The sequence below is a fragment of the Ambystoma mexicanum genome, chromosome 9, assembly GCF_040938575.1.
Source record: "Ambystoma mexicanum isolate Mex_15411 chromosome 9, UKY_AmexF1_1, whole genome shotgun sequence".
NCBI classification, from domain to species: domain Eukaryota; kingdom Metazoa; phylum Chordata; class Amphibia; order Caudata; family Ambystomatidae; genus Ambystoma; species Ambystoma mexicanum.
The window spans coordinates 1549680936-1549693411 of record NC_090931.1 but is presented as its reverse complement, the minus strand read 5'-3'; the positions used below and the strand labels follow the sequence as shown (position 1 = coordinate 1549693411).

Sequence of the window (12476 nt, the reverse complement as noted above, 5' to 3'; positions counted from 1 at the left end):
ATTCCGAGAGTACTATAACCAACTATACGCATTGAGACCCGGTGCGGGACACGATGCTCTGACACAATACCTTAATGAGATTGCCCTCAGGCTGGCTAGATGAAGAACAAGGGGTGCCTTAAATGTCCCTATTTCCGAAGAAGAGATTCTTGAGGCAATATTATCCCTCCCTGTGGTGAAGCCCCCGGGCTGGATGGAATAACAGCAGAATTCTACAAGACCTATATAGACCTGCTTATTCCCACTCTCTTGAACATGTATGAAAATGCATTGTCAGGGGGCACCCTCCTGGAATCCACTAGGTTGGCACTAGTGACAGTGCTTCTAAAACCGGAAAAGACCCCCAGACTAATGTCGTCGATCAACACAACTATAAAATATTTGCCAAGATATTGGCAGACCGTATCTTCCCGCACATACCTGCATTAATCCTACTGGATCAGGCTGGATTCATCCCAGGCCGGTCAACTCAGAGCAACCGGAGACGCTTGTCCTCACTAATGCACATCCAGAACAGAACAGAACTGTCAGACTTGTCCTTGGCCTCAAGCCCAGGGATCGTATCTATCCAGGACTGAAATCTCTGCACTGGCTCCCAGTGGCTACGAGGATTAAGTACAAAATCCTATGCATTGTCCTCAAGGCCTTCTGGGGCTTGCGGCCTCAATACCTTCAACTCTCTTCCTAAATACCTTCCTTCTCGAGCTCTTCGCTCATACGCCTCCAACTCCCTCAGGGTCAGTCACTTCTCCAAGCAACAAGTTGGTGGTAGATCTCTGTCTTCAGCTGGGGCCTCCCTCTGGAACAGCCTCCCTGAAACTTGAGGAGAACCATCTCCGGTTCCGGAAGCACCTCAAAACCTTTCTCTTTGCTTCGGCCTTTTCTCCTCCTCTTCCCTGTTGACCTCCTGGCTGAAACTGAAACTCCACTGGTTACCTGGCCACCCTCTGATCTCGGGCCCAGGTCCCCTCATCACCAGTCGAACACTTGCACTGCCTTCCTGGCAAACCCCTGCACTTGGGGACTGTTTTCTGTATACCTACAGTCCCATTACCAGCACTTGCCACCTGCTGGCCTTACTTTTACTTATTGTTATTTATTCTATTATCCCATGTACTGCACTGTCCCCTCCCCCTCGCCCCCGCACTTTCCCCCTTCCCATGCACTTGCGCGATCTGAATGATGCCTCGCCTAGTATGATCGTTGTCTGTCTTCCCTCTTTTCCCCCTCCCTTGCCTCGTCGCGCCTTGAAACACTTGTGTATAGGCATGTTATAAATGCCATATCCTAACATATTATATCAAAACGTGGACCCGGAGATGCTTATGGCAGTCATGGCCCTCCATGCTGAGAAGACCTTCGATTCTGTCGAGCGCCCTTCTTTTTCGAGATCTTCCAACGCTCTGGATTTGGCCTTACATATATCCGCTGGGTTAAACTGCTGTACACAGCCCCCACAGAGTTGTCTCGGAATATATCTACACTCCCCCGGGGCACACGCCAGGGCTGCTCCTTCTCGCCAATCCTATTTGCCCTTGCAATGGAACCCTGGGCCTGCCATATTGGTGACCTACACGTGCACCGCGGGATCCGAATGCATTCACACCTCTCCACTGTGTCATTAAATGCTGTCGATATTCTGCTTTCTGTCAAACATCCCAGACTGAACCTTCCCCCTTTGACTCAAGAGATTGTGAGACTCAGGGAACTCTCTGGACTAAGAATTAACTGGACCACATCCAAAGTGCTCCCCCTTACTCCTGGGGTACAGCAGGTAGATGTGGGAGACGAATTCCGTCAGTGTCCTCAAAGAATAAGCTACTTAGGTATTATGGGTTCCACAAGGATAGGCAACCTGTACAAGGACACTTATGTGAAAGTGCTGGAAACACTGGAGCAGAAAGTGGAATCATGGATCCTACTGCCCGTATCCCAGGCCGCCCGCCCGCATTGCCCTAGCTAAAATGGTGATTCTACCTAAACTACTATACATTTTCAATAACGTCCCAATATGGGCCCCAGCACAGTACTGGACCCGCGTCAGGAGTATGATGACTCGGCTGGTATGGGCGGGGAGACAAGACAGAATAGCATATGATACCCTCACAAGGCCTTATGAACAGGGCGGGCTTGAATACCCCGACATGTACCTATACTCCCTGGCAGCACAGGTCCAATATATAGCAGAGTGGAAGGCTCCCACGGCTGACTCCCCACTTTCTCTCCTGGCCAAAGTAATTAATAGCCCGAACAACTTGAGGGGAATGATCTGGGGAAATAGAGAGGCGGTACCCCGCAGAAAGGTCCAACCCATAGCCGTGACATATAGGGCCTGGGAACAGATTGGCCGTCTCATGGAGAAGGAGACTTGTTACCTCCCACTCACACATGAAAGATCTTTCCAAACCCACTTTCAGTCTCTGGGGGTTCAGGTCCTGGGGGACATGGTGCAGGATGGCCAGTTTATGAAATGGGAAGTATTACGAACGAAGGCAGAAGATAATGCTGTGACTTTACTTCTATATTATAGATTCAGGGAGATACTCAAATCCAAATGGCCCAATTTCCCACAAGCTCCTACACCTCACCCTGCACAACAATACGTAATCAACCCATTAGCCACCAGGACACTTGTCTCGAAACTTTATTCTCAAACTAAACAGGTTCTTTCTGGAGAGATCGCCCTCATGTAAAAGATATGGCACAGAACCAGCAGACTTTTATCATGTAGCATGGTCCTGCCAACACATTGGAACCTTCTGGGGGGAGATCGAAGGAGCAATGACTACAATGCACCCTGCAACACTGACATATTCATGGAAATTGTGGCTCCTGTTGCTGATCACAGAAGGATCCCGCACTGAAAGCAAGCTACTGGAATGGCCGCAGCCACGGCCAGATACCTAGTGGCAAGGTCTTGGGGGAAATGTACCGTGCCCACGTTCGCGAGATGGATGGAAACCATGAACACATGTGAGCAAAGGGAAACCAGATATGCTTCAACACTTCTCAAGCGAAGAAGTCGTCCTTGAAGGGGCTTCTCTGTCGATGGAGTTTCAGGCAATTCGTACCTGCAGCAGGGCTTCACCGGGCAAACCAATGGTCCAGGAGTCGCAGCAGTCGTCTTCCTTCAGCTGGTCTTCAGTTCTTTCGTTCCAGTGGTCAACTCTGCCTTTCAGTCCTGGAGACTCACCTTTTTAAACAGTTTTCTCCCATTAATTCCAGCCTAGCTGTCACAAGTCTCTTTGCCTTTCAAAGTCTCTTCTTTCAGAGGGTCTGATGCGAGAAACAAACAATAGGTTCTTTTCCTCTTTCAGATTTTCACAATTACTCAATTTCTCAGGCGATTCACTATTCACTTCGGATCTCCCTCAGCCGGCTTCAGATCATCTCAACGCAATGTTCGTAGATTATTTATACATCCAATTTCTCATAGGATATTCTTTCCCGGGTGACTCACGGTTCACCTCGGATACCCCTCAGCCTGGCTCAGATCACGGATCCCCCTCAGCTGGACTCAGATCCCGGATCCCCCTTAACCGGGCTCAGATCCTTTAAACACAATGTACAATTAGTCTCCCTCCACCAGACTCGGACTGATTCAATTCCAATATACCTTTTAACACAAACTTGCTTTAACCAAAAGCTTTTAGCTGAGCTCCCTCTGCCGGGCTCGGACCAAATTCATCATCAACTATCATAAACTTTTGAATGTGCACAGGGTTTTACTTGACCCATTCCAGGACCACTTTGATTTCACAATTCTTTATCATTCTTCACATTTGTCACCTTTCAGTTGGATACCTAACAGAGACTTTCAAATGAGCACCCACGTGGTGCCGGACCACTCTGTCTAAGGTATTGTACCTTGGCTTCAAAGTTCAATTACTCATCTGTTTAATTGTGTTCACGCTGCTTGCCATATCCACTTCATACACTGTTCTCTTCAGCTTTCACTATACAATCTTGCCGCTTGCAAACTTGGCTTCAACAAACACAGACCAGTCTGGTATCAGTCTCCCAACTCACTGGCTGTGCTGACTTCACCAGCGCTGCTTTGCTGTAGGAGCCAAGGACCGTACCACAGCGGCAAACAATTCTCCCCACCTTAACTATCGACGCGGAAGCGCCCCGGCTACCTCTGACACACAATGTAGGATTCTTCAGCCTTGAATCCTGGTCTTCCGTTTACTATTCTCAAAGGTTCATGCAAGTAACAGTCTTTCATTGAGAAGGTCATGGGCACTTCCCTCCTTGCGTTCCCCTTCGGTTTTTCCGTCTTTTGCCTTGTATTACTGCCATCTTGGAACTGCTGCTTCCTTGTGTGCTTTGCCTTGCTCAGAGTGTGCTTTGATGCTGCGCCTTTTATCCGTGTGGGGAAGTGTAATGTAAGTCAGGTGTTTGTTTGATGGTCAGTAATTGCCTGACCCTACCTGACCATTTTATTGGGACATGTCAGGTATACGGCTCAGGTTTAGTCTGTTTGCTTTCGTAGTGAGCTGTCCGTGAGGAAGTGTTCGTGTTGGAAAAGGGGTGGGGGTTGAGTTCCTAAGTATCCTGCCGGGTAGTATGGGGTAAAGGTGTTACAATGAAGAGGATACCATGTCTCACCATCCAGTGTCCCACTCCCACTCCCTGAAGACCCATCACCCAGGTGATCCTCCCGCACTGGTCCACCCACAGGAACTGGATCCAAAAGCGATGGCTGTGTCCTGGCCACCTGGATGCCAGATCCCCGGGGACTAGCGGGTGAGACACATTTAGGTTTCTCACAGTGGGTCACACTATTCATATATTTCATTTCACTTCATTCATATATTTCCAAAAGATTGGGTTTCGTAAGGATTAAAGCAATATATAGCCGTATTGATCAAAAGCAATAGAACCACTGCATACCACTTCAGTGGTCTATGTGGTATGGTAGCAGCAGGACGAGACAAATCCAGACTTGTCATTCTCAGCACTTTATCTAAATAATAAAGAAACACATCACTAAGCCTAGTCTATGGAGTTCCCTGCCTAACAAAACTGACTAGTGTGCTTGTCGTCAGTCGTGAAGTCCAAAAGTATATCTGTCCTCAGTCCAAAATCTAACCTACGCTGATGCTGTGTGACGAATCAGCATTGATTCCTCCACAAAACCTGGCCTGGGACCCTTCTCATGTGACCAGGGAAAGGCAGACGCTTCCTGATCCCGACCCTGGGGGTGGTTTTCTGTGGGAGCATCACATGGGGGGGGGGGGAAGCAGGTCAGGAGGAATGGGAAACCCACCCCTTGTCCAACTTTCCCCAAAGCCCCACTCTTCTAATGGCTTATTGTAAAACAACAGAGATAAGAAAATCACATTTTTCCATAATCCCCTTAGTACTGGGACGAGGAAGATGGCCAAATTGGTGCAAAGCTGCAGGAGTGGTGAGAACATTAATGCAAATGACCCACACACTGAGGGGGACAGAGTTTCTATGGTAGAAGCCGGGTAAGGCTTCTAGGCTGTCTGTGCTTGTCCCCCGCCTCTATTCCATCTAAGAGTGAGGTGGAAGCTTTCTTATCTTGGCTTCAAGCACTTGTATCCTGCAGTGAATACCGGAGCGATTACTTTCTTAAGATGGCCGCCATGTTTTATGCTAAACCGAGCACTGCCCGCGTGGAGTGCCCCTCGACCTGTAACCGTGTCTCCTTATCCCGCGCCTTCCAAAGCCAGCAGGCAAAGCCGGTTCACTTCTGCAGGGTAAGGCCATCGGGTAAGGCTTCTAGTCTGCTGTGCCTGTCAGGCGCTGTCCAGCGTCTCGGTGCGGTATGCTCATCCGAGCCACTTGGACCCTTCTCGACGAATTATCTTCCTCCATCCCCAGACATCTTGACACTGCACAGACCCATTAGTTTTGGTTGAGGGGGGGAAATTCCTCCTAGATTAGGGATAGTGAGGTATTTTCCAACCCCCATTTGTTTTAATAAAAGTTTGGAACAACAAACATTACCCGTCTGTGTCCGTGTCCCGTTTCTGGCTCCTTACAGTGAGTACATGCTTGAAACAATGATATCCGGATCCCCAGGCTGCGTTGGTTGGTAATGTCCCGAGTACCCTCGTTAAATGCCTGCACTACGATCAGAGCTATTAACCATTACCAAAAGATACGGAAAAGGGGACCTGGTTATTATTGCTATATTAATGCACATACATCAAAGACAGAGGAGCAGAACCCATTCCCAGAGCCTGAAATAACAAGACATCAATTTCATAAACTATAAACCCCCTTGGTCACGATCAGTGGAGTAACTTTACCCAGAGAGAGCAGCGCTTGGTGAACTTCCTTCATCACATTCCTGTAAAGGTCCTTCTGCCACGCCTGCAAATTTTCCCACTCCTCTTCAGAGAAACAGGCAGCAACTTCTGGGAAGGTCGCCTGTGCCTGGAATAAAACACAGGACAATTATTTACTAATTCAATGCAATGAAATACATTTAAATAAAATGTAAAATAAACTTTTCCTCCCTCAACCAGCCCTTCTTTCTATAATAATGGCCAATGTTATTCTCAAATAGAAAAGACAAGGAATGACTAAAGGGCAAGGTGGAGGGCGATCCTGTTTGTTTGCACACCTTGTGGTGTCTCTTGCACCAGTCAGTATATCTGAAACTCAGAAAAGAACTAGTGAAGCTCTCACTCAAGAACTAGGTTATGTTACATTAATCAGGAGTAAAATGTTGCAAGCTACTAGCTTGGCATAAAAAGTCACTCTCCCCTAATTTCTCTACATACACTCAGCCCACCATTTCTTACTCACCAAGAGTCAAATATGACTACCCAACAGCTAGGGGCGATTACACATTATACAAACAATATAGTGGCTACAGCTATTGTTATTGCCTCAAGGCGTTGTGGTATGAATGACCCTTCAGCGGACCGTAGTTTGAACAAACATGAAAATAAAAAAGCATTACATTGCATTCTAAGACATTAGAGGAAAGCACATTAGCCTCGAGTTGCTCTTCCTGATTCGTAGCAGCATCCATCTTTTTTCCCCATTGTCCCCCCCTTCTGCGGTCATCCTTGCACCTATCCTCTGCCGTGATGCCCCGTGTTGCCACCTTTTCCCTCAGGGATCACCTTAAATGGGGCTGCCTTGAACATAGCTACAGCCCAAACTGTTTGAATCGTTTGGAAACACTGTGACACGGATGCGCAGGAGATGCTGCCCGTCAGCACGTAATACTTTGTGCCTACGTCCACGCATCTAAACCTTTAAAAAGTGAGGATCGGACCCTCTGTAGCAAAGTCTTTGCAGGACAAAGCTGCAGACTGGTTTATAGTAATAATTTTGAAACCAATAATGTCGAAAGTCATTTTTAAAAAAAAAAAATGTCGAAAAAAAATGTCGAATTTATTTTTTAATGCATTTTTTTTCGAAATGGGGGGTTTCCCCCCAACCCCCCATTTTTTAATTTTTTTTTTGTTTTGCCCATTTTTTTTAATCCCGAACCCCAAAATAAATATATAATTTTAAAAAACGGAATTCGACATTTTTTTTCGACATTCTTTTTCGAAAAAATTGTCATTCAACATAATTTTTTAGAAAAAATTACCGACCACCCTGCAGACTGCGAGTATGCAGCACAGCCATCGACCAGCAGGGACCGCAGGGCAAGACAGGTGCGGGCGGGGGATGCAGGCATTACTGCGTCCTACCAAACTTCCCTACCTCATGTTTACCTCTATTGGTTGTCTCCATGACCATCAGTCTGTCTTCAGAGCAGGCAGAGGGACAGAAACAGCACTCCTGAGCACCCGTAAAGATCTGCTCTCAAATCTAGACGCTAGATCTCCCTCTGTCCTCATTCTCCTCGACCTTTCCTCCGCTTTTGACATGGTCAACCACAACATCCTGATTACTTGTCTCTGCAAGTCCCTTGGCATCACGGATCAGGTTCTGGCTTGGCTGACCGCCTTCCTTCTGGACCGACCCTGCCAAGTCCAGCTTGGTTCCTTTCACTCCACCACCTCTCTATCTACATGTGGTGTTCCCCAAGGTGCCATCCTCTCCCCCTAGCTCTTCAACATCTATCTGGCCTTTTTGGTCCTCCCGATCTCTACCTCCACCTCTAACTTTCAGTGTTATGCGGATGACACAGAGCTCTCTTTCAGGCTACCCTCGGCCTCCTCCTTCTCCTCCTCGCTCATCCCTGACTGTCCATCTGCTATTCAGTCATCGGGCACCTCTAACGATCTCTGCCTCAATGCCAGAAAAACTGAGATCCTTCTCATTGGAACCCCTGCTGCCGCTTTCCCTCTCTCACTCTGGCAGCCCTCCTTGGGCCCTCTGCCATCACACTCTGGTGAGGCAAAAAACCTTTGTGTGATTTTCGACTCCACACTCTCCTTCTATCCACACATCACGGACCTTGCCAAGAAGGCCCCCTTGCAGCTGTACCTCCTCTGTGCCAGTGGGGGGTGGAGAGGCAGGACACCAGGTACGGGTTATAGATCTCCCAAATCTCCCAGGACATGCATAAGAATGTCAACAAGCCCAGTTTTATTTTAAAATGTTGGGAAAGACAAAACTACAAGTCCCAGCAATCAAAGGGAAAAACAGGACTGGATGAACGTTTTGCACATGACAAAGGGGAGCATGGTGTTTTTGTGTTGTGCTGTGTGGAGGCAGTTCGCCTGGGATGGGTTTTGTGTTGTGGTGTGCGTCAGTAGTTCCACAGGGACGGGTTTTGTGTTATGGGGCTGGGGAGAAGGGACACCGGGTCTGGGTTTTGTGTTGTGCTGTGTGGATGCAGTTCTCCACGGATGGGTTTTGTGTTGTGCTGTGTGGAAGCAGTTCGCCTCGGATGGCTTTTGTTTTGTGCTGTGTGGAAGCAGTTCGCCTGGGATGGCTTTTGTGTTGTTGTGTGTGTCGGTAGTTCCACAGGGATGGGTTTTGTGTTATGGGGCTGGGGAGGAAGGACACCAGGTCTGGGTTTTGTGTTGTGGTGAGTGTCGGTAGTTCCACAGGGATGGGTTTTGTGTTATGGGGCTGGGGAGGAGGGACACCGGGTCTGGGTTTTGTGTTGTGCTGTGTGGAAGCAGTTCTCCAGGGATGGGTTTTGTGTTGTGCTGTGTGGAATCAGTTCGCCTGGGATGGCTTTTGTGTTGTTGTGTGTGTCGGTAGTTCCACAGGGATGGGTTTTGTGTTATGGGGCTGGGGAGAAAGGACACCAGGTCTGGGTTTTGTGTTGTGGTGAGTGTCGGTAGTTCCACAGGGATGGGTTTTGTGTTATGGGGCTGGGGAGGAGGGACACCGGGTCTGGGTTTTGTGTTGTGCTGTGTGGAAGCAGTTCTCCAGGGATGGGTTTTGTGTTGTGCTGTGTGGAGGCAGTTCGCCTGGGATGGGTTTTGTGTTGTGGTGTGCGTCAGTAGTTCCACAGGGACGGGTTTTGTGTTATGGGGCTGGGGAGGAAGGACACCAGGTCTGGGTTTTGTGTTGTGGTGAGTGTCGGTAGTTCCACAGGGATGGGTTTTGTGTTAAGGGGCTGGGGAGAAGGGACACCGGGTCTGGGTTTTGTGTTGTGCTGTGTGGAAGCAGTTCTCCAGGGATGGGTTTTGTGTTGTGCTGTGTGGAAGCAGTTCGCCTGGGATGGCTTTTGTGTTGTTGTGTGTGTCGGTAGTTCCACAGGGATGGGTTTTGTGTTATGGGGCTGGGGAGGAAGGACACCAGGTCTGGGTTTTGTGTTGTGGTGAGTGTCGGTAGTTCCACAGGGATGGGTTTTGTGTTATGGGGCTGGGGAGGAGGGACACCGGGTCTGGGTTTTGTGTTGTGCTGTGTGGAGGCCGTTCACCAGGGATGAGTTTTGTGTTATGGGGCTGGGGAGGAAGGACACCAGTCTGAGTTTTGAGTTGCAGGTGGTGGTGGTGATGTTTTTTTGGGGGTTGGGGGGGGCGTGCTATGGGTCATTTACTGGCTGAACTCTGGCAAGGCTCTACCCATTCTCTAGCCCCCCCATCTACATTGTACATACACAGATGGTATATAACATGTTTAGTGACATTTCAGACGCCAGATACAGCTGTCTGGAGGTGAACATCTCCACATGGGTCCAGTGTGCAGCAGTGACCGCTGTCCACAAGAAACCAACACTGGAGACAGCTCGCCTCATCTGAACCCTGCTCAGGCATGTCTCCCCTGTGTTCCTGGATGTAGTATTTCCCCAGTGATCCTGGATGTAGTGTCTCCCCAATGATCCTGGATGTAGTGTCTTCCCAGTGGTCTTGGGTGGATTTCTCCCCAGTGATCTTGGATGGATTGTCTTCCCAGTGAATCTGGATGCATTTCTCCCCAGTGATCTTGGGTGGGTTTCTCCCCAGTGATCTTGGGTGGGTTTCTCCCCAGTGATCTTGGGTGGATTGCTCCCCAGTGATCCTGGGTGGATTGCTCCCCAGTGATCCTGGGTGGATTTCTCCCCAGTGATCTTGAATGTAGTTCTCCCCAGTGAACTTGGGTGTGTTTCTCTCCAGTGAACTTGGGTGGGTTTCTACCCAGCGATCTTGGGTGGATTTCTACCCAACGATCTTGGGTGGATCTCTACCCAGCGATCTTGGGCGGATTTCTCCCCAGTGATTTTGGGTGGATTCCTCCCCAGTGATTTTGGATGGATTTCTCCACAGTGACCCTGGGTGGATTTCTTCCCAGTGATCTTGGAGGGATTTCTCCCCAGTGATCTTGGGTGGATTTCTCCTTAGTGATCTTGGAGGGATTTCTCCCAAGTGATCTTGGGTGCAGTTCTCCCCAGTGACCCTGGGTGGAGGTCTCCCCAGTGACCCTGGGTGGAGGTCTCCCCAGTGACCCTGGGTGGAGGTCTCCCCAGTGACCCTGGGTGCAGTTCTTCCTACTGATCTCTAACAGGATTGGAGCAGCACCCAGTATCAGTGGGGAGGGATCTGAGGAACCCTGGTTACTGGGTGATCTCCCGCCTCCAGCACTGTACTGCGGCTGCGCAGAGCTCGAAATACTAATCACCAAGGCACGAGACAAATCACATGTACAGGAAGTGCCAATCTTAGCGTATGAGACATAGGTCACCAGGAAACGCTCGGGGGCAATATGCTGTTTTAAATATGCAGATCAGGGGGCGTGGCCAAGCGGCAGAGAAGATGGCCGCGAAGTTCGAGAGCTCTCGAGCTCGAGAGAATACATTTATTATAAAAGTAATTTATCACATATTCTAAATACCTTTTTTCGTTAGGGCATTGTGCAGCGCGGTCCCGACAACTAGATTTGTTGAACTTTTAAGCTTTGCTTCGCTGATAGTGTTCGTGTCATCAAGCCTGCTCCCTTGGTGTCAAACTTCCTCAGAGACTTTGGAGCGCCAGGGAAGGTGACAGAATGTCGAACAGCAAGTGAATAGCAGCTTATCAGGGGTGAGATCTTCTTTGCTGCTTTGGCTGTGACATAAGAGGCTCTGAACGGGTGCCGCTAGAACTCATATGTGGATGTTGTGAGGGAGAAGATTTTTTTTTTCTAATGAAGTGAACTGTATTTGACTTGTTATTGGATTAATACTATATTTATCAATATAACACTCATATACCACATTGCAATAATCTGCTCTACTCGTGGTACTTCATTTAACCCACATGCGATTTCATCTTAACAAGAATGTACTACCACTGAAGCCATCAGAAAACCTATTAATAATTTTATACCTAACTAAGGTACTCATCAACATTACTTCTATGAAGTAAACTTTTTGCTCCTTCTTCCTAAATATCCACATTGGTACTCAACTCACCTTTCTAAAATGGTGGACCACACATACACATCAATCTCTTCGACCAATACACCTTTAAATGCATGTATGGAGAAAATTCTAGAAGAATTGGGCAACATTTGTTCTTCAATCTCTTCATTGGATTACCGCTCTCTCTCCATTCAGGAAGATATAAAAAATTTCAAAAGTGAAATTAAATCTTTCTCTGGTCGGCTTGAGGAGATGGAAGAGGGAATTGATCATGTTGAAGATAGGGTGGAAGGTCTTGAAAACATGCAAGTTCGATTGGCACAACTAGAATCTGAAGTCGTTGGGCCTCATCATGAGTCAGGCGTTAACCTGCCGGTGTCACGGAATTCCCCCTTTCTCACCTGAGATCGATCCTTGCAGGATTTCTTGGGAGGAGTCTTCTTACGCACTGATCGGCTTTTGTACAAGCCGCATGAGTCTCTTCTGGCTCCAGCGTGCGTTCAGAGTTCTGGGATACTCGGATGCTCCGGGAGGTCCAGGAAACGAGGAAGTGTGCACGAAGACGGCACACGAATCCGGGAACAAGGTAGAAGGAAGCGGGATAAGGGGAATGGAATTAGAAGGTCCGGGAACCAGGAACAGGATAACAGTTCAGCAAACTACGGAGCACACGTCTAGTCAGTACCAGCGATAGCATTGAGATGCGCGGGGCCGTGGGGGCGTGGTCTATTTGTAGAATATGCTACGTCCGACG

At 48.5% G+C, this 12476-nt stretch overlaps 1 pseudogene; it reads right to left on the bottom strand.

The window, feature by feature from the left end:
* Positions 1-12476, bottom strand: part of LOC138487583 (zinc finger protein 850-like) — a 673452-nt pseudogene that overhangs the window by 52811 nt on the left and 608165 nt on the right.